Below are 23,805 nucleotides of genomic sequence, written 5' to 3' on the forward strand. Positions count from 1 at the left end.
CTTTGCCGTGTCCGGGGAAAAGCGGATTCTGGGGTTTGAGGGGACGCCGGGTGATTGGACTATTAAGGCCCCCTGGCCGAGGCAAGACGCCCCTTTGGCCCCGGCTTCACGTAGAAGGCACTCCTGGCCTGACTCACCCAGGGGAAATTGGCAGTCGCCTTTTCCTGTCTCTCCTTCATTACATCTTCTTCTTTCTCTCACACTTTTTATCTGTCATGTCTCCTTCTCTCTTTCGTTTACTTCTAAATTTCTTGGTGGCAAGGGTTAACCTTGTGTGGATATTCAGTCTTGGCTTTCCATATTAGGTCATAGCAGCGCTGTACAGCTGGCGTCAAACGGACTTGCCCAGCATCTCCTGCCACGTCTCCTGATTGGGCTTGGTGGTGAGTGGCTGTCACCGCTTCCTAACTTTATAGTTATTTTATGGCAAATGGTTTTTCCCCCCTTCCTGATCGCTCCCTGAAAAAGTGGCACACCTGAGACACATTCATGCTCAACACACCACAACCGACCTTCCCAAAGTACCATGTTATTCATAGCCAGAACGAGAGGACAGCACGTGAAGTTTCAATTATTCTTGTGTCTAAAACTCTCTCCGAAGCAATAGGTCCAGGTTGTAAAGTCACAAAGATGGGAAGTGGCGATCTCCTTCTGGAGATTCTTGACAAAACTCAGTATGAAAAGCTATATAAACTTGTAGCGTTTGGAGAAACCCCTATTTCCGTGGGCCCACACAGGTCCAAGAACACTGTCTGTAGCATCATTTCTGATGATGATTTTCTTCAACTCTCAGAAAGAGAACTATTAGAAGGCTGGGAAGACCAGAGTGTAGTCAAGGTACAGAGAATTATTATACGTCTACACAAGAAAGAAACACCCACCAAACACATAATTGTCATCTTCGGTACTAGTGACTTATCAGAGTCAATTGAAACCGGCTGGTGTGTGCTTCGTGTAAGACCATCTATCCCTAATTCTCGTCGATTTTTAAAGTGTCAAGGTTTCGGGCATGGATCGCAGAGTTGCAGAGTGCGCGCCACTTCCACAAAGTGTGCATGCATTCAATACATATCGGATGACTGCACCTCAGAAGCAACAGAAGCAACGTAATGTTCAAACTGTGAAAGAACTCCCCCTGACTACTTACGATCATGCCCCACATGAAAAAAACAGAAACAAATCCTAGAACTCAAGGTCAACATCAATCTGTCATTCTAAGAGGCACGTAAACGTTTTTCACTGCACAACTCCTCTTGTCCCTCCTTTGCAGACGTGACGCGCCGGGGCGCCGCGCAACATATTACTGCACCTGCGAATGTCACACAGGGTTTGGCCGTGGTTGTGCCACCAGAGACCCCGGCTAGAGCAGCCTGTACTGTTCCGCTACCTGGCAAACAGGTTCGTCAGACCCGCGTGTCTGGTAAACCTCGGACCACTGCAAGCGCAGCTAGGTCCGAAAGATCTGTGAACGTGCCTGCCGAGCAGGCACCATCCACCACCTCACAAGAGGTGATGGATACACGTACGACTACTCCGGTGCCTCAGATACCGAAGGATAGACGCAACTCTTTGGAGCGCGCCGAGAAAGAAAAATTCTGAATTAAAGGGCTTCATAACACCCTGTAACCTAAGGCAATACTTTTGTACACACAGCACCACACAACTTTAAAATTATACAAATACTGCAGTGGAACATCAGGGGACTGCTAAGAAACCTGGATTATATCCAGCCCCGCCGCGGTGGTCTAGTGGCTAAAGTGGTCGGCTGCTGGCTCACAGGTCGCGGGATTGAATCCCGGTGGCGGCGGCTGCATTTCCGATGGAGTCGGAAATGCTGTAGGCCGGTGTGCTCAGATTTTGGTGCACGTAAAGAACTCCAGGCGGTCAAAATTTTTGGAGCCCTCCACTACGGCATCTCTCTCGTTAAACCCGACATGTTAATGTCGATGGTATCCAGGAGCTCTACACAAACATACACCAAAAGTTCTGTGCGTGCAAGAAACACACTTGAAATCAAAACCCACAAACTTTCTACGCAACTACGTTATTTTTCGAAAGGACCGAGATGATGATGTCGCCTCATCCGCTGGTGTTGTCCTAATAGTTAGTCAAGGAACAGCCTTCAAACATTGACCACTTCAAACATGTCTTGAAGCAGTTGGTGTTCGAGCTGTCATTTTTAATAAACTGGTAATAGTTTGCAGTATTAACATAAGTCCAAATCATCAACTGAACAGACACGAATTCCAGTCCCTAATCGATGACATTCCCGAACCATATCTCGTCCTAGGAGACTTTATTGCTCGTAGTGGCCTTTGGGGTGACTTTCACTGTGATGCGTGAGGCGGCCTAATTGAACAGTTTTTTTTTCTTCTGGTGTGTGTCTGCTAAACCAAAAGGACCCAAAATACTATAGCCTTCCTAACAACACCTACTCATCGATAGACATTAGTAGTGTCTCTCCATCGCTATAGCCTTTACTCACATGGGAAGTCATAAATAATTCATACGGAAGTGACCACTTTTCTTTAATTTTGAGTACACAAATGGATGAAACAGGTTCTTCACACGCTCCCAAATGTCAGAGTGACCAGGCAGACTGGGGAAAGTTTTGGAAAGCTAGCAACTTAAGTTGGTCCGATATATGACTTAAGCGTAGATGCAACTGTAGACTACCTACAGCTTTTCTAATTGATGCTGCAACAAAGTGTATCCCACAAACGGGACGAATGATTGATTAATTTGTGGCGTTGAACGTCCCAAAATCACCATATGATTATGAGAGACGCCGTAGTGGAGAATTCCGGAAATTTCGACCACCTTGGGTTCTTTAACGTGCACCCAAATTCGAGTACACGGGCCTACAATATTTCCGCCTCTGTTGGAAATGCAGCCGCCACAGCCGGGATGTAATACCGCGACCTGCGGGTCAGCAGCCGAGTGCCTTAGCCACTAGACGACCATGGCGGGGCATCCCACAAACGGGACTTGGCACAAAACATCGCGTGTCTTGGTGAAACAGTGATTGTCGAGATGCACGTAAAGACAAAACAAAGCGTGGAAGCTGCTTTGGGACTCACCAACTGCCAAAAATCTTGATAGTTTCAAGACGATTAGGTCTCAATGAAGAAGAGTGTGCAAACAGGCTGGGCAGGAGAGCTGGCAGAGAATTTTTACAGGCATTTATTTTTATACAGAGGAAGCTAAAGTTGGGAGCATGGTTGGTAAAAGAGTAGGAGAACAAGGTCATTCACCTACCCCCCCCCCCATTGTAAATATGCAGGGTGACAGCTTGGAAGATCAGGCTAACTCCATCGCCACACACTTCGAGGAGGTCTTCAGTTCGTCGCACTATACCGCAGAGTTTCAACGATAAAAAGTCAGAATAGAAAAACAGAAACTACAGTGCAAATCCACAACCCAAGAGGCATACAATGCACCTTTCTGTTTAGCTGAGCTACTGGCCTCACTAAATTGCTCCAACAAGTCTGCCCCAGGCTCCGACCGTGTGTCATATGAAATGCTAAAACACCTGTCCATCGAAACCCGAAAAGCCCTTCTCTGCCTGTATATTGTTGTATGGTTCTCCGGCGAGGTGCCCTTTACCTGGAAAGAAGCAATAGTTATTCCTATTTTAAAACAAGGCAAGGACCCATCTTCAGTTTCAAGTTACAGGCCGATAGCATTTTCCAGATGTCTTTGCAAGGTATTTGAACAAAATTCCGCCATATCCACGAAGTGAATGATGATGAGTGGGCGAAGCTCCGGAAGTAAACCTGGTAAACCATGAATCCTCTGTACATTTTGCCCACTCGATTTTATTACATCGCTCCCCCTAGCGTACGTCGCCGCACTAAATCGAACGATTGCCTTCAACCAATGACACGCGCCATTTGTGACATCATTCCTATTTTATAAGATCTCGCATCTTTCATCAACTACAAGTACCGCTTTCTAGTTTATAACATCTTGCATCTTTTCATCATCAGCTACAAGTACCACCATCTAGTAAACACTACAAGAACGAAACGAGAGGTGACTACATACAGGAGACGGTACCGCCATCTAGTGAACACTGCAACAACTAAACTAGAGGTGGCTACATACAGGGGACGGTACCGCCATCTAGTGAACACTGCAAGAACTAAACTAGAGGTGGCTACATACAGGCTACAGGGAACGCACAGCCCACGCCCTAAGGAGCTTCGCCCCTAAAAAAAAATGATAAACAGGTGGCTTATGCACTTCCTTGAGACCAATGACCTACTTGACCAATACCAGTGCGGGTTTCGAGAGGCTAGGTCTACCACTGACCATCTTATCCGTATCGAGGCTCAAAATCGTCATGCCTTCGTTCATAAGCATTTTTTCTCACTGTGTTCCTTGGTGTGAAGAAGGGCTATGATACTACGTGACGCTTTGGTATACTTAGAGACCTCTCGTGGTTCGGCGTACGGGGTATACTGTTGAACATATTCAAAAACTACCTAACCAATCGCACATTCCGTGTTCAATTAGGCATTGTTTTGTCGCGAACATTTGTCCAGGAAACAGGAGCGCCGCAAGAAGGTGTATTAAGTTGCACGCTCTTCATAGTTAAAATGAACTACTTGGGCTTCGCTATTCCTCGCATCATGTTTTACTGCGCATATACTCATGATGTACAGGTTGGTGGTAAATTATGCAACCTTTCAATATGTGAACGACCGGTTCAATTAGGTTTCAACGAGGTTTCTCAATGGACAGATCAGAATGGTTTTACACTGAACGCGCAAAAGAGCACATGCGTCTTGTTTCACCGGAAGAGGGGCGTTCATCCCGATTCCAAAATTGACCTCCATGGTCAACGTCTGTCTTTACAGTCTGAGCACAAGTATCTGGGTGTAATATTAGAAACAAAACTAACCATAATACCCCACATCAAGTATTTGAAAAACAGGTGCTTAAAAGCAATGAATAATTTGAAAGTGTTATTACGCACTAGGTGGAGTAGTGATACGAAACGTTTGATGAATCTGTATAGAAGCCTTGTGCGCACGCGCCTCAATTATGGTGCTATCATCTACACGTTTGCGACACCATCAGCTTCAAAGATGCTTGACCCTGTCCGTCACCTTGGTATTCGCCTTTCTACGGGTGCTTTTCGCACTAGCCCCGTAGAAAACCAGTATGCAGAGTCGAACGAATGTTCGCTCCATCTCCAGAGATGCTATATGTCTTTTACATACTATCTCAGGGTGGACTCAAGCAATGAACATCCCGCTCACTCCACAAAGATCTGTCCAATTCTACTTTATTCCACAACCATCATTCGCTGAGACCGCCCTATTCACTCTGTGTCAGAAGGCTTGCTAAAGAAACAGCTATGCCACTTGTAGAACACTGTTTGATGGCTCCGGCAGTATATGCGCCACCATGGCAATGACAGGTGATAGACTGCGATTTATCTTTCATGGAGGTCACTAAACACGCACCTACTGCACACATACGCACGTACTTTCTCAAACTCCAACACACGTCTACTTGCTCACAATTCTTTACAGATGCCTCAAAGTCTCGCACTGGCGTGTCTTAGGCAGCTTTTCGCCCATCTTTTTTCAAATTCCGGCATACAGCACCCCCAAACAAGCATTTTCAACGCAGAAATTCATACGGTATCTGTGGCTGTCAGACATAATACTGAATTACAACTAAAACACGCGGTTATATACACAGATTCACTGAGCGTCGTCACAGCTTTGAAAACACTCAAAAAATATGAAAATTTTGTACTTGTGTCGCTTTACTATCTTTTATGCAGTATCTACGCCCTCAAACGACATGTTGTTGTGTGCTGGGTGCCAGGGCACTGCGAGATAGCTGGACACGTGGCAGCAGACCAGTTAGCTGCGTCTGCGCACGACTACGCACCCACCAATAGACCCATGGCCGTTCCTTCACTTGACATGGAACCTTTCTAACAACGGGAGCTCAGGGCGTGCTGGCAGTGCCTATGTGATAGGCAAAGATACAATAAACTAGATGTTCTTAAACCGATACCTGAAAATTGGCCACCAGTGTTGAGATCACGCTACACACTAGTTACACTTACAAGACTGCAGATAGTACAAACACACTCTGCACATTCATGTCTTTTGTCTGGCGAAGACCAACCCATCTGTGAGAGGTGTGGATGTCCACTTATTGTACTCCACATTCCTGTTCAGTGTAGTGATTTAGATGATTTTACTAAAAACACTTTTTATTGCCCTACCGATAGCAGCTACCACTACATTCTATCATGCTCATCGGTAGTGAACCGCTTTTTAAACTTCGGTCACTTTTTACATTTTGGAAATATGTCCATAGATTTCGCCCCATATTTCAAAGCTATCCGTAGCTCAACGTTTTCCCAGAGGTTGCGGCTACGACGGCCCTTTTGAGCAATATTGTCATTTATTCCACCTCCATGCGTTTCACGTCCCCGCCATGGTTTTAATATTTGTTTCAGTTTTAACCGGCCCCAGGGCGTGGAGTTTTAGGCCCCTTCACAGCCATGCAACACTATCAGTGTTTATATTCTGATCATATTACTAGATTAACGCACGATTCCTTTTCCCTTATCATTGTTCATGGAGCTCTCTGGCCATCACATTGCCCTTGCACCAATAAACACCTTATATCTTCATTATAATCACTTCTATACAGTCAGTACAGTAATCATAGCGCGTTGGAACGTCACAGGCACCGAGCAAAGACCAAAGGGAATGACCTTGAACTCGAAGAGGCTGTCTGGTGTTATGAACGCAGTCTTTTCTCAGTCGTTTTTGTGTACTTCTCTCTGCCATTAGCCTGTCTAGAGGTTCATCAATGAAAAGTATTTGGCGTTGTGGAGTCGATCAAGGGCGTTGTCTATTCGGGGGAGAGGGCATACGTCCTTCTTCGTAATCTATGTTGAGTCGGCAATAATCAATGCAGAAGCGCAGTGTTCCATCCTTTTTTCTCACTAGCGCCACCGGTGACGCTCATGGACTCTTTGAAGGCAGGATAATGCCGTCGCGGCGCATTACGTCGACTTGTTTCTTTATGGCCTAGCGTTCTGCGTCGAAACTCTGTACGGGCTTTGATAGAGTGACCTGGCCTTTTCTTCCATTATGATTCAATATTTAGCGACAGGAGTCTTTCAAATTTTTGGTGACCACGGAAAGTAGTTCTTGCATATCAGGAAAACGTTTTGAAGCTGCTCTTGTTTATGCGTCGGAAGGCTTGCATTAAGGTTAAAAGCTGGTTGAAGGATATCAGTCATTGAAGTAGGTTAGGCGGAATCGATGAGAGCGAAAGCGTTAATGCTTCCAGTATCTCTTCGATATAGGCAACCCTATTGCCTTTGCTCACTTGCATGTACTCATTGCTGAAGTTTGTGAGCATCACTCTTGCATTCCCTTTTTGCAGCTCGGCTGTTCTTCTGGCGGCGCCATTTTTACGGTTGATCCACAGGTGCTGGTCAACTACAATGACGCCCTGCATGTCTGTTGACTCTTGAGTGCCGACGTAAATGCGGACGCTGGAGCGAGAAGAAATGGTGACTTGATCTTCCAGCACAATCAAGGCGTGCCTTTCTGACATGTGCGGCGGCAATTTTCTGTGGATAGTGTCATGGACTTAGTTCTCAGGTCAATGACCGCACAATGGAGGCTTAAGAAGTCCATAGCAAGGCTGATATTTCTCGAGCTATGCTGTACCATGACGAATCTTGTGGGGTAAATCTTACTCTTAATGGTGACTCTAGCTGTACAGATTTCTTACTGAGACATTTGGTGGTCTCCAGCAGTACAAATCTGGGGGCCTTCCCAGGCTCTCCTAACTTTCTTCAACTATGCGGCAAACGTCTCACTGATAACGGAATAGTCGGCTCTGGTGTGGACGAGAGTTGTAACTCTGTGGCCGTCGATGAGGACGTCAAAGTCGCTAGTTCATCACCTTGTGTGGCAGTTGGGTCGTGGCGTCGGATCACGGTTACGATGGTTTGTACCGTGGCTTCGACGTTGCGTCTACAGGTATTCTGCAGGCCGCAAAGAATCGACGTCGAAGCTGCGTTTGGGAAGTGGCATGTTCTTGAGGCTTTGTCGCGTTGTCGTCGTCAGGGGTGGTGGTGGGGCAGTTCGGCAGTTCGTCGTACAGCAACCGCACCTTCCACGGTTTCTACCCTTACTTTTCCTGATATGGGCTAGGCGACCGGCCCAGGTTTGGGCCAGTGTATTTCCGATGGTACGGTGATATAGAGCGGTCGGTAGGGGTGAACGAGATGATCCCGGGTGTGTCCTTTGCGCTCCGGTGCGTTAGTCGGCAATGTCACGGGGTTTTTCACCCCACTGTGGACGCGCCGCGTTGATGGCGAAACCACGAAGTTCCATCTGGCGGTACGGACAGCGGCGATACGCGTTTCCGGGTTCAACGCAGTGGTAGCGCAGTGGGTGGCGGTCACGGGCGCACCAGACGTCTTTCTTGAAGCGTAGCGCTAGCCGGCCGGCAGACGGTATGGCGTCGGCGGTAGTGGCGGCGGTGCCTGCCGGAAGAACTCCAGCGGGGCAGTATTCTGACGAGGGCGTGGAGGAGCGTTCTAGCGCACTGCAGCGGCGTAGCTCATTGCTTCCGGTTCGGGCTGCGGCACTTCTGGCATTTCAAGCGACTGCCGAAATTCTTCGTGGACAATGTCGGTGATCGAATTCACTTGAGGCTGCGTCGGAGGTAACAGCTTCCGCGGCTCCTCCAGCACGATCGTTCGAACCATCTTGCACAGGTCATCATACTGAAAGCATCAGGGCAGTTGAATGAGGCGCGGCGGTTGTACTGTGTTGCGCACATCTCAAGCGGACATCTTTAGTCGCGGCCTCGGCAAAAAATACGCTGACAGTCTTGGGCGGATTCCCAAAAAGTCCTGCAAACAGCTCCTGATTTACCCCCCGCATTAGGAACCGTACTTCTCTTCCTCAGCCATGGTCGAGTCGGCGTGTCGAAGGAGCCCCGTACTCTCTTTGACGAAGATGGTTACACTTTCATCGGGGAGTTGCACCCTTCTCTTCAGCAATGTGGCGGCCATTTTTTTTGTGAACGACGCTGGTAAACGTACTTAGCACTGTCGTCCGAAAGAGTTCCCAGGTTCGTAGCGTGGACTCGCCCTTCTCGAACTACGTCTTCGCAGCATCTTCTAAGTAGAAGTAGATGAGGCGTAATTTTTTCTCGGGGTCCCAGGTCAAGGCGGTCACTCGGCCGTGTATTTCGGCCCAGCTTTCCGTGTCTTCACCTGACGATCTATGGAACGTTGGAGGTTCCTTGGGCAGCTGGAGATCGACTGGGTGGGCTGTACGGTGGCGGTCATCGTTGCTACTGTTTATGTCGGGCTCCGGGGCTGCCTGGCTGTTTCAGGAAGGGGCCCATACTCTGGTTGCATTCCCCTCTGCCTGTGGCTTGTTCGCTGCTCAAGGTTGGCTTCACTGTCTTCTTTGCCGCTTGGGCTGGGTACACGGCTTGAAATGGGCGTCGGGAACATCAAAGAAGCAGCACCCCCACAAAATGCCACGGGGTAGTAACATCGACAAAGAAGCGGGCAGTACGTTGAATATTAAACTGTTTTTTTTTGGACAGACCTGTGCCCGGTGAACGGAAAGTCAGTTCACAGTAGCAGACTTGCACTGATAGCAGCGAACGGAGCGCCAGCCATCGACCAACTGACAAGTGGCGAAGCGTGTCGGCATTTATACACTTGCCATAGAATATTGTAGCGTTATCACTAGTGGCGACGTACGTTCAAGAATAATCTGAGATGTTCACAAAGTGGGCAATATCTTAACAAAATAATCTACTGCCATCCCGAAGCTTCTCAAGCGGTGCACTGTAGGCGTGGTTTGCGCTGAAAGTTACTGACAGTGAAACAATTCGATGATGATGATGATATGTGTTATTTAACGTCCCAAAACCACCATATGATTTCGGCAGACGCCGTAGTGGAGGGCTCCGGAAATTTCGACCACCTGGGGTTCTATAACGTGCACCCAAGTCTGAGCATACGGGCCTACAACATTTCCGCCTCCATCGGAAATGCAGCCGCCGCAGCCGGGATTCGATCCCGTGACCTGTGGGTCAGCAGCCGAGTACCTTAGCCACTGGACCATGGCGGCGGGGCACAGTGAAACAAGGCGATAAGAATACTTTACGGCGGAACGCGGCAATATGACTTCAAGGATCTACTCATGAATGGATCAATTTACATAATATGTCTTCCCTGATTCCAGGTTAGGTTCATCATGTATTACACAATTTTTGACGTTTATGTGCAAAACCCGCGTGTATACTGATAGACAGGGTCAATTTTTATGAAAAGAAACATGGGTGGCAGGCAGCACGTTCAAACGAGAGCGGGAACAATCACAGTCTTCTTTTGCGTCATTTCGCGGCGAGCAGAACAACCATTTGTTGCTGATATAGAACTAGCGGCAAGGTTGTGACTCCCTCCCCCTTTAAGGCGATTACACGAAAGCCGGTAATCGCCTTGAAGGGACAGGGGTTGCAATGCTGTCGTTCTGTATCAGCAAAGAATGGTTGTTTTCGTCACCGCGACATAACGCGGAAAGAGACTGTGGTTGCTCTAGCTCCCGCTTCAACGTGCTGCCAGCAGCCGCTGGAGCGCGCAAGAAACGCGTAGCCGTGTTCCTATTCATAAAATTTACTCTGTACGTACGTATATATGTGCAGATGATGTAGATATCAGTATATTATATGAGTGTAAAGATATGTAATACAGTACTCTGTGTCTTTTGAATTTATTTTTATATCATGGAAATAACCATGACGTCTGATTTCGTATGTGTATGTAGCAAATATTTATGCTATTGCAGTCGGACGGTAAGTTAGGTCAACTGTTTGGGATCCATTGTGAACTTGTTAACAGCGCAACACTTGAAAACACAGGACAGGAAAGGAGCAGCACCGTCTTTTTCCGTTGCCTGTTGCTTCATTCCTGTCCTGGGCTTTCAAGTGTTTCGCTGGTAACAATTTCAGTATGCTATTTTGCTGTGTTATATTTTACTGCTTTTTATATTTTGATGAATATTATACAATGTAGCCACGTTTGCTGTATGTTTTCGTTTCGAGTAACTAAGGATATTTGGCTTTTCGTCCTACCGTAACCGCAACTCTATCGGCTGCGGCCCTTAGAGATCGGCCCCGAGCAAGGTTGGCGTACTGCCCGCGATGCTATGAGGAGCAAGCAGCCAGGTCACAGTGAACGGCGAGGTCGTCGGGGTGTCCACTGTGCTCCTGCGAAGTAGTCAGCGATGTCGAGAGGTCGGTCACCCTGTTGTAGATTTTCACGTACCCCCTATTTTCGCTCCTGGGACATTGCTCCTGGGACCTCATACTTGTGATGAACTTCCTTATTCAATACGGTGCTCTCATCGACCTGACGTAAGCGTCAATAACACTGTTTCGAAGGCGTGTTCAGAAACCACGCTGCTGACCCCATCAACGCCAAGCAACTTTGCATTGAATGTGCTGGAAGACAGTCACTATTCCGCCTTGCTCAAGCGTCGTTTTCGTCGGTAATGAGGCATCCACAGACTTTGAAGGCATTATCAATGACACCGATTATCTGTTCCTTAGCGACTAGATTTGCTTTGCAAGAGACATCGCTACGCTGACTCGTGGGAAAGCAAAGGTACCAGTGACAAACTTCACCCGAGAATATTGGCACTTGCATTGGTACGATGATCGCCTACATTGGAGAATTTGTTGATGCCAGCGATTCTGTCGCCCTCTCCAATAGTTCAAAGCCTAACTTGACGAATGGATGTTCGCAGCACGACTACGAAGTCAACCCAAGCCTTCCAAAGCACAAGCAAAATCAGCTCAAAACTTAGTTCCTGCTATTCAAGAACTGCTTCTCGTCGTCGTCAAGACTTCCACAGACATCAATCGCAAAACATCGTGTAATAACACAAAAAAGTGCCGAACCGAATCGCCAGAACCCTTATCAAGCTGTCACGAAAGAACTTGAAGCCATAAAAAAATATATCGACGAAATTTTGTGCGACAATATAATCCAGCCTTCGAAGAGTCGGTGGACGTCTCCCGTGGTGCTGGTGAAGAATGAGCACGGAAACGAACCGCTCTGTGTCAACTATCATCACCTAAACAAGGTGAAGAGAAAGGAAATGCATCCCTTTCCACAGATAGACGACGCCCTGAATCGACTTCACAACGCTAAGTACTCCTCGTTGAGAGACCTCAAGACAGGCTACTGCCAGAGTGAGGATGACGAGAGAGACCAATAAAAGACGGCCTTTACAAAACAAGACGGCCTGTTCAAGTTCAAGGTCATGCTTTTCGTTGTCTGCTCGGCCATCGCTGCCTTCCAACAAGTTATGGATACAGTACTGGCCGGCTGGAGGTGGCAGACTTCCCTTGCGTACAGGGACAGCGTCGTGGTGTTTTTCTTAAACTTCGACCAACAACTCCGGTGCCTTCAAGCTTTACTGCAAGCAATCAAGGCCTCCGTACTCACCCTCAAGCAGGTGAAGTGCCGCCTCGTATACAAAGAGCTCTTGTTCCTGTGCCAGGTCATCAGCAGGTCCGGAGTTCACCCCCACCCATAAAAAACATCTTCCTTTACCGAGTTCTCACCACACATCTAAAAGAAGGCCGTGCGTCGATTTATTGGTCTGTGCGTCTATGACAGCCGGCTCGCCAAACATTTCACCTACTATGCCGAGCCTCTCACTAAGCTTACCAGGACCGACGTGGATTTCGTGTGGGAAACACCACATGAGGAAGCATTTGAGAAACTAAAACGACCCCTGTAGACGCCTCCACTACTTGCGTGTTTCGAAGAATTCACCGAGACCGAAATACCCACCGACGCAAGCAGTCTAGGACTCGATGCTGTTTTGTGCAGAGGATTAACAGACTAGAAAATAAAGTTTCTTTTCATTTCATTCTATTAACAGACTAGAAGGAGCCATCAGTTATGCTAGCCGGTCGCTATCAAAGGCAGAGATCAACTATTCTACAACAGAAAACGAGTACCTTGCCATCATCTGGGCTACATTGAGCTTTCGCCGATACTTTTACAGCAGGCCCTTCAAAGTTGTGAGTGACCACTACGCCTTGTGCTGACTAGCTAACTTAAAAGAACCTTCGAATCGCCGTGCACGACGGAGCCTGAGACTTTAGGAGTACCGTCGTTCACAAGTCTGAAAGAAAACACTGACGCCGACTACCTGGCTCGGGCCCCCATTGCACCACTAAGCAGGACGACCAGGCTAAACGCTCCTTCTTGGGAACCAAAAGGGCCAACCACTTCGCCGAACGACAACGAGCTGACCCGGAACTCGTTGTGGAATAGATGGAGTGCAACAGCACCACTGTTTCAAAGGTGTGCTCAAGAGAGGACTGGCGTCATTGTTCCTTCGAAACGGAGTTTTGCTAAAAAAAAACTTCTCGCGCCTTCAAGCCAAACACCTTCTCATGGTTTCCTCCGCGATGAGACCAGAAATCCTCCACGTCGATTTCACTCGTTACATCAGCTCGCGCCGAGGACTGCCGGCGACGAAAAACGCCGCCGAGAAGACCAGCAAGCTTTCTTCAGCTACTCGAACCACATCAAGATTCGTACCAGCTAATTGGTATGAACCTACTGACACCGCTTCCTATGTTGACTTGCGGGAGCAAATGAATCGTTTTCTCCACCGGTTACGTCGAAACAAGCACCCTACCTAGAAGTAGTGCCGCCCAGGTAGCGAAGTTCATTGTTGAAGACATTGCCGTGCGCCATGAAGTCTCAGAAGCCTCATCGCCGAAGTAGGTACGGCTTTCGCTGCGGAATCGACTCAGTCGATCTTGGCATGCAGCCAGACAAGCCACCGCGAGATGAACGTGTACCACCCACAGGCCAACGGCCTTACCGAGCGGAAAAAGAAGACAATCGCCAATGCAGTCCATGTACCACGTAGATCGACATCGAACACAAGACGTGGGATGTCATCTTTTCATACCTGTCGTTAGCATGTCACACGACAGTGCAGGAGGCGACGCAAATGTCTCCTACAACAGGGCACGAAACCTGTTCGAGAATGAGGCACTCACCGTTCTTGTTCTTCCAGGCCACCATGCTGCTTGGCCAACTGAGTGGATTCTCTATCAATGGTTTTTCCTCTGACTGCCCAGTCCTAACAACGATACCACCCGATAATTGTCCCCAACAGGAACCACGACGCCACATTCACTTCCGGACAAGACTGGAACCTTTCAGTTGGCAACGAGGCATGTGTACCCTCACCAGCAGCGCATCGCCCGAGGCCGTTCATAATGCACACCCCAATGGAATTCTTGTGGGACACGACACGTGTTCGAGAATGAGGGACTCACCGTTCTTGCTCTCCCAGGCCGCTCTGCTGCTTGGCCAACTGAGTTGATCCGCTATCGACGGCTGTTGATCTGGCTGCCCGGAGCTAATAACGATACCTACCTCTAATCATTTCCAACCGGCACCTAGGACGCCCCTTTCACTTTCGTACAAGACAGGAAACTTCGGTTGGCAACCAGGCATGTGTGCCCTTACCACCAGCGCATCGCCCGAGGTCGTACATAATGCTCACCACGATGGAATTTCTTTGGGACACGACACGTGTTCGAGAATGAGGGACTCACCGTTCTTGCTCTCCCAGGCCGCTATGCTGCTTGGCCAACTGAGTTGATCCGCTATCGACGGCTTTTTATCTGGCTGCCCGGAGCTAATAACGATACCTACATCTAATCATTTCCAACCGGCACCTAGGACGCCCCTTTCACTTTCGTGCAAGACAGGAAACTTCGGTTGGCAACCAGGCATGTGTACCCTCACCACCAGCGCATCGCCCGAGGTCGTACATAATGCTCACCACGATGGAATTTCTTTGGGGCACGACACCTGTTCTAGAATAATGCACTCATCGTTCTTGCTCTTCCAGGTTGGTTACTTGAATTACACTCATTCCATTAGAAGCAGTATTTGTTTCTTTTACCTCGTGTCGTTCCCCAAAGTGTTTTGAATCATGATCAAAATGTGGTGTGAAATGACCGCTCATTCTGTTACTGAGTTGCGTCTGTTAACTTCCGGTGATGTAGAGGAATATCCCGGTTCCAGTAAGAGCAACGTTCTGGCTACTATTCTTGCTACAGCTTATAAAATAGAGACCGGTCAGAACGAAATTCGAGGTGAACTTTGTGACTTTAAGCACTGGCAGGTGTCCGTGGATGTAGAACTGAATCAGCTATCAGCCAGAATTCGTAGCATTGAAGTAGACATGACCAAACTAAAGTGTACTCAGCCTTCCACCTCAGACTGCACCGGTGGGCTAGTTTCAGGAAATATCTCAAAGAAACTAAAAGCAATTGAATCCCGTTGCGATGACACATAAAACCGTATTAGAGAGTCAAATTCGCTATTTTTAGCATTCCGGATGATCCATCACATACATGGCCAAGTGCCGAGAATGAAATGCTTGAAATGTGCTCAAAACATCTTGGCATAACCACTGACCCTGCCAGAGTAGAACGAGCACATCGCTTGGGAAAGTACGGTACCGGAAAATGTCGGCCAATTATCGCAAAAACAGCGTTTTTTAACGACAAGCAACAGATTATGAAAGGTCACAAATTGAAAGGAACGCCTTTTGCAGTACGAAATTGTTTTTCTGCTCAAACAGGGCTAGCTCGGAAACAATTTTTGGCTTGTGCAAAAACGAAAAATACGCCATTTAGGCTCAACATTTACAAACTGCGAATAGGTAACTGTACGTATGTATATGATGACACAACCGACAAAACCGAGCAGTATACAGAATAGCCAGTGCGCAGCAAACCCACACGTGTTCTCGGTAATTCCTCTCGCTTGTCTCAAAACACAAATTCCTACTCGGTGCAATCACTATCTCTCACTAACATACGTAGTATATATTCTAAGTGCACGGAACTCTGCTCACGACTGACCTTCACTTTAATATGAACGCTAACGAACAAACCGATTGTCTCTTCCTTAATTTCGCCAAGGCATTCGATACTGTCCCTCATTGTCGTTTAATCTCTAAATTGGCCGCACTCCGTATTGATTCATTAATACTGTCTTGGCTACGAAGCTTCTTCTCTTCGCGTGAGCACCTTACGATGATCAACGACATTTCATCAAACCTTTGCGACGTCACATCCGGTGTTCCCCAAGGCAAGGTAATGGGTCCGTTACTTTTTCTAATATACATTAATGATTTGCCCGACAACCTTTCATCCGCAGTTAGGTTGTTCGCTGACAATTGCGCCATATACCGCAACATTAAATGTTTTAATGATCATTCCGCTCTCCAAAATTATCTTGACCTAACCTTCCGGTGGTGCGAAACTTGGCAGGCGTCCTTTAACGCCTCTAATTACAAATTAATCTCGTTCACTCGGAAGCATACCCATTCAGCATTTCACTATAAGATTAATAAAGCCATTGTGTCAGCTACACCATCTTACAAGTATTTAGGCGTTCACCTTACATCGAATCTATCCTGGACTACGCATATAGCAGCTGTTTCAACGAAAGCCTCTCAATCTCTCGGATATCTCCGCAGAAACTTGTGCAAGGCTCCTTCCAACGTACGCGCATTATCATATATATCTTATGTTCACCCACAGCTAGAATATGCATCATCCACATGATCACCATATCAGGAATACCTGATACGTATGTTGGAAGCCATCCAGAATAGCTAAGCGAGATTCATCTCCGGAAACTACGACTATCATTCAAGCATAACCCTGATAAAACAAGACCTTGCATTTCAGTCACTAGAAATACGCCGCAACACTGCTCTTTCATGTCTATTTTATAGGTACACTTATAGTAACAGAATTCACTGTTTGCCACTTTATTCTCCTGCACGCACTTCCCAGCGCATTCACAATGCACGTAGTATTATGCGCATTCATGGTCACACTCAGGCATTTAACTTATCATCACTACCTCGAGCCATTGTATATTGGAACGGTCTTCCGGATCATGTTGTATCCATTTGTCACCGTGAAATTTTTTGTGATAACCTGATTTCGTTGCACTCTAATATTGTATAGCATTGTTGCACCTTGATTTTTGTAATCCTTTATATATAAATATATATATATATATATATATATATATATATATATATATATATATATATATATATATAGAGAGAGAGAGAGAGAGAGAGAGAGAGAGAGCATCGAACGCGTTATTCGAAGGTCATAGGTTCGATTCCTGCTCACAGCTGGTAATTTTTTTCATCCACTTTTTTTTCTTCTTTCTTCTTATTTACATTCCATTGGTTCTAATAACTTCCCCTGTACATTCCTTGGCATTACTGTCTGTTATATCTCATTAATATTGTGTTAAAACACGGAAATACGAGCCGTTAGGTATACACTTCTCTCCCTTATATATATATATATATATATATATATATATATATATATATATTTTGTCTGCTTTTCTCCTTTATTGTTATTTTGTTTGTATAGTGATGCCCTCCTTACTAAGTGCCCTCCAGTGGGCATGTAAGGTATTTTGAATAAATAAAAATAAATAAATATATATCTCCAAAACAGTGATTGCGATATCCTGTTGCCTACCGCAACGTGGTCAAATTTCGAAATTGCTGATACAGACATTGCGCCTAACTTGAATCAGTTTAGCATCTTCAGAAAAGAGAGGCACCATAGGCGAGGTGGGGGTGTTCTTATTGCAGTGAGAAAACATAAGGTATGTTTCGTCATCGATAATGATGCCATGTTAAAAACATTGTGGATCTGCATCGCACAGAACACGTCAAAAACAAGTATTGGCATTTGCTACCGACCACCAGAAAGCCCAAATAAATTAATCACTAACTTGCACGGCAACATTGCCAATATCACAAGGAAGTTTCTAAAAGCCGATATGCACCTCTTCGGAGACTTCAACTACCCCGACATCGACTCGGTTATATACGTTCTTCTTCAGACACTGCTTTCACTTTATTAACCTCACCCTGATTTTTTCCTCGTACAGTTAGTTTATACTCCAACCAGAGATCTAAACATATTAGATTTAGCGCTAACATCTGAGCCGGAGACTGTCGCTTTTAAAACGTGCGTTCATGGCTTCAGGGACGATCGCCTTCTAGAACTAGCAATGAGGATACAATCTACCACACGCCACACCAAACCTAAGTTCATATTGAACTACGAAAAACCTGACTTCGGCTTCATCAACGATGGCCTGTGATTATTTTTCGAATCTTTCTTTAACAACTTTTCATGCAGCTCTGTTAGTGAAAACTGAAGAGCTTATAAAGATAAATTAGTGGAACTAAGCCAAGCTCATATACATAGGTCTGCGTGTAAACACATCAAAACCTTGGTTCCAGAGGTCCCTTCTAACGCTGAAAAACAAAATAAGTGCCTTTTCAAGTTTGCTGAAAAAAAGAGGAACTGACTCATCACGAAACAACACAGGGTATTGTAAATGAAATACTGTAATGCCACTCGTGTGACTAAAACAATTTTATTCACACGACGTTCCTTCCCTCATTAAAAGCAATCCCAGAAAGTTTTGGCAAATAGTCGATTTTCCGAATACCCACGTTGACATAGCGTTATTTTATAGTAGTCGGAATCCTGTTGCACAGGAGGACTATATATATATATATATATATATATATATATATATATATAGATATATATATATATATATATATAAATATATATATATATATATATATATATATATATATATATATATATATATATATATATATATATATATATATATATATATATATTGCAACAGAATCGAACGTTGGGCTAGTTGGAGATGCAGGGTATAACTGTCAGTTCAAGCGCACAAATAAACAGAAAGGAAGAGAGGACAAGCGCTTGTCCTCTCTTCTTTTCTGTATATTCGTGCGCTTGAACTGACAGTTATACCATATATATAAGAACGAGCGAGGTTACGTAAAAACACAGGTTAATATTCGAGAACCGTTAGCCGCAACAAGCTGGTACAGGTAGGAACCCAGCAAGCAAGAGGCACACACAAACGTCAGCGTCTTCTTTCACGCTGGCACAAAGCTGGCGCCACAATGCTCCGGTACAATTACTCCCCGCGCAGAAAGCAGCCAACCTGGCGAACTAGGGAATTGACACGACAAAGGGGTCATAGCATGGTTTGAGGCGTAATACATGTACTGATTCACGCCCACGGCAGCGTTGGTCTGAAGGTGGATCAATGGGCTCAACTTCATAGTTGACAGGAGATGCTTGTCGCAGCACACGGTAGGGGCCATGGTATTTCGATGAAAGCTTCGGGAAAAGACCGGCAGGGGTAGACAAGACCCAGAGCCAAACCAGCATTCCTGGGTTATAGTGGACATGAGACGCTGTGGCATCGTGGTCAGTTTTCTTGCGCCATTGGTCTTGTGCAGTAAATTAGCGAGCGAGTTGACAAGACCTTCGGCATAAACAGCTGCTTCAAAAACAGGCGTCGCATCGGAAACATCAGACCTGTAAGGGAGAATAGTGTCTATGGAGCATGATGGCTCACGTTCGTACAGGAGGAAGAAAGAAGAAAAGCCAGTGGTTGTTTGTGGTGCAGAGTTGCACGCGTACGTGACAAAAGTGAGCACTTGGTCCCAATTAGTGTGGTCATCAGAGGCGTACATGGCAAGCATATCTCCTAGGGTACGATTAAATCGTTCTGTCATGCCATTGTTTTGAGAATGGTATGCCGAGGTTTTCTGAAGGACAGTGCGGCATGCCTTGAGCAGCTCGTCAACGGCGTTCGAGAGAAACACGCGTCCACGGTCACTCAGTAATTGACGAGGTGCACGGTATCACAAGATGAGATGGTGAGGAATAAAAGACGCAAAGTCTTTCGCAGGGGTAGCAGGTAGCGCAGATAATTCAGCGTAGCGTGTCAAATGATCGACGGCGACGATAATTCACCGGTTGCCTCGGAGAGTGTTGGGTAGAGGACCATAAATATCACCTCCGACGAAGTCGAATCGTCTCGCTGGTCAGGTTAAGGGTTTCAAAGGGCCAGCAGTGCTGTGAGAAGGCGTCTTGCATCGTTGACACGTGGTGGATGACCGAATGTACTGGCGAACGTGCCGATACATGCCGCGCAAGTAGTATCTTAGATGAAGGCGAGAGTAAGTCTTGAATGCTCCAGCGTGGCCACACTGGGGGTCATCGTGAAAGGCAGCGCAGATGTCCGAGCGCAAATGACGAGGAATGACAAGGAGCCACCTACGGCTGTCCGTCACGTAATTGTGGCAATACAACAAGCCTTCACGGACAGCAAAGTGTCTTGCTGGACGAGAGAGGGAGCGTAAAGTCGTTTCTGACGAACTGTGAGAGAGGACGTCGAGCAAAGAATTGATCCAGGGATGCTTGCACTGCTCGGATGGCATGTCAGTGATGCTCAACGAGGACGAATCGCATATGGCAGTTGGTAAGCAGGCAAGGTCAGGAAGCAGTGGAAAACGGGATTTGAATGGCGTGCGCTTCCCTTCTAAGGCGGCTCACCCCTGAAGAAAGTGGTCGGCTTCTGCATAGGTCAGCGGTGCAGCAACTGATATTGGGGACGCGGGCGAAGGGAGAGCCTCGGCAACTTGCGTCTGAATAGCACGGCGAAGTGAGTGATCCAGTGCTGTGGGGGTCTCTCTGATGGTGACGACAAGAGAGAGCTGTCAAGCAGCTTCCTCTTGGATGTACTGTTTAATTTGAGGCATTAACACACTATAGTTGGGGCCGCTGCTTTTGCAATCGAAAGCCGAAATATCCGCTATCTGCGTATTAGCGCGACGTGTAGAAATTTGCTGCTTGCGCAGCTCATCAAAACATTGACATAGCTGAATCACGTCGTGACGATCTGTGGGTCTTTTGCCACAAGCATATGAACAGCGTCGTCAGCAATGCCTTTCAATATATTCTTTATTATGTCAGCCTCTGTCATTCTCGCATCAACTCGCCTACAGAGGCTGATCACATCATCAATGTAGCTCGTGAAGCCCTCACCATTTCGCTGAAATCGTCCCCGCAGGCCCAGTTCAGCGCGAAGCTTTCGCATGGCTGGACGACCGAAAAACGAAGTCACGGCCTCTTTGAAAACCGACCAGGCGGGGATGTCGGCTTGGTGGTTAGTGAACCATAGGTTGGCCAAATCCGTCGCACGTGAGTAAGCTTCGCAGGGTCATCCCACTTGTTAATCGCGCTGGCACGCTCGTATTCTGCCAGCCAGTCCTCGACATCATGATCTTCAGTGCCATTGTATACTGGTGGGTCACGCAGACGAAGTACACCAGGGCACATGACAGGCGGCAGCGTGGAAGAGGCTTGTGGGGGATCGACGCGCTCGGTCATCGAGGACTCAGATGGCAGCTTACGGCTGCGGAGCTCCAGTACGTTACCCAGCACCTCCGTCAAATGCAACGAGCGAGGTTATGTAAAAACACAGGTTAATAATCGAGAAGCGTTAGCCGCTAAAAGCTGGTACAGACAGGAACCCGGCAAGCACTGAGCCACATACGGACGTCAACGTCTTCTTTCACGCTGGCACCAGACAGAGCTGGCTCCACTATGCTTCGGTACAATTATATATATATATATATATATATATATATATATATATATATATATATATATATATATATATATATATATATATATAGAAAAAGGAGTAATTCACACACAACGAACGTTTCAGCACAGTTTAGTCCGACGTTTCGACCGTGGGACCGGTCTTCGTCTGGGAATACAGGGCATAAAATTCGCGCGCTTATATATGTCTATATTCGAGACCCCCCCAAAAAAACACACATGCTCTTGTGTAACGAACAAGGCTCATCTGTATCAGCACAAAAACGGTTTTCAGTGATCAAAAATATATATCTATACAGCACTGTGTGATGTCACCATTTGTAAGTATTTGGCAGCTGATACGGCTTTGCGGGATACACGTGTGCATCGCGACATTACGGATGTCAAAGCTCTTTTCTTACAATAATGGTTCGCGTGTAAGATATACGCGTTGCCGATGATAAATAATTCTATTATATAAGAATCGCTGTTTCTGTATACATTATCAGCACAGCGCACTCTCTGATAAAGAAGCAGACTAGCGTACACTTGTTATATTGTTGACCAATAAGCTTACGTGGAAGGAAGGCACGTCAGTGTGCCTGCATCCTCATTGATACCATCTGCTACAGTATTGAACTTGAATATCAGGTATGATTCCCGGAGTTCACGATCATGGTTTGAGCGGAAACCAGATTCAAGAATGGTCGCTTTCATTTGATCGAAAGAGTGGCCCGGCATGCGAACGTGTCGTGATAGCGGTAGATGAGGGAATATATTTACATGGGATTTGTGGTTATTAAAGCGTATTCTAAATGGAGTTTCAGTATGACCAATATATTGTTTCAAACAGGCACTACATTCCAACATGTATACGGCATTATAAGTGTCGCAGTCGAAGCTACCACGAATCTTTAATTTAAAGTCCGAAGACGTGCTCGCGGCGTTTTGCGTGGTTTGCATGTGCGCACACACTTTGCACCGTGGTTTGTTACAAGGTGCACAGCCACTCTCTTTACGGGTACCAATTTTAGATGACGTTAACATGTCGTGAAGGTTTTTTGACCGTCGGTAAACAACACGAGGCGGAACAGAAAAAATTTTTTTGAGATTATCACTTTCGGTTAAGATGTTGTGGTGCCGTTTCAATATAGCAGATACCTTAGGAGCTGATGATGAAAATGTCAGAACAAGGTTAGTTTGAGCAGAGCTATCGTTCCCGTCCTTTCCTTTCAGAATCTCGGTGCGGTTGAGTTGGTCAGCTCGAGTTATGGCATCGTCTATTAGTTTTTCCGGGTATTTTCTTTTTACTAGAGAACTTTTGAGCCTATTACAATTTTCAATGAAATCTGTACGGTCAGAGCACAACCGTTTAAAGCGGTGAGCCTGGCTATAGGGAATTCCTGTTTTGCAATGCCGGGGGTGGCTACTCTGAAAATGCAGGAGTTGATGTCGGTCAGTAGGCTTGCGGAACCCAGACGAAGACCGGTCCCAGACGAAGACCGGTTGATTCCCAGACGAAGACCGGTCCCACGGTCGAAACGTCGGACTAAACTGTGCTGAAACGTTCGTTGTGTGTGAATTACTCCTTTTTCTATACTATCAGAGCCTGCGTGATACTTCCTATAATCCCTTCTACTTACCCGCAATGGCTCTTGTCACGACAACGTCAAAGCACATCATTTTAAAGTATCCCCAAGAAGAAATTTCTACAGTCGTCATTGGTGATTCTCAGACCAAGTACGTCCACCAGCATTTCGACCCATGTTCAAGAGGGACTCCCGCTTTCATCTCTCAAGTGGGTGCGCATATCTCCGACGTGCGGTCTTTACTTCACTTTGTGCCAGAATCCGCAACCGCCCTCGTTCTCCACATTGGTACCAACGACATCGCTTCAACAAGTGCTGCTGTAGCATTCGGAAGATACCGATCCCTGCTGGAGCACGTTATGAACGCCAAGCCTCACATTTCAAGGATTTACGCAACACTCGTTCTTCCACGCTGCCCTAACCGCCGTAATGGCAACGGCAACCTTTCATTTGTTTACCGGTGCAATATGGAAGCCACGTACTTCAACCGACTGCTGCACAACTACTGTAGGCGCTCCAAGAAAGTTTTTTTCGTCGATCATGGTCTCCACTGGCTGCCCCTGACACGTGT

The 23,805-nt window shown here is 46.5% G+C and overlaps 1 protein-coding gene across 1 annotated transcript in view; it reads right to left on the bottom strand.

Moving 5' to 3' along the window:
* LOC142803214 (putative ATP-dependent DNA helicase HFM1) overlaps nt 1-23,805 on the bottom strand; it is a 1,032,948-nt gene that overhangs the window by 767,163 nt on the left and 241,980 nt on the right. The window lies entirely within an intron of this gene.

The sequence above is a fragment of the Rhipicephalus microplus genome, chromosome 3 (genome assembly GCF_043290135.1).
Source record: "Rhipicephalus microplus isolate Deutch F79 chromosome 3, USDA_Rmic, whole genome shotgun sequence".
NCBI classification, from domain to species: Eukaryota; Metazoa; Arthropoda; class Arachnida; order Ixodida; family Ixodidae; genus Rhipicephalus; species Rhipicephalus microplus.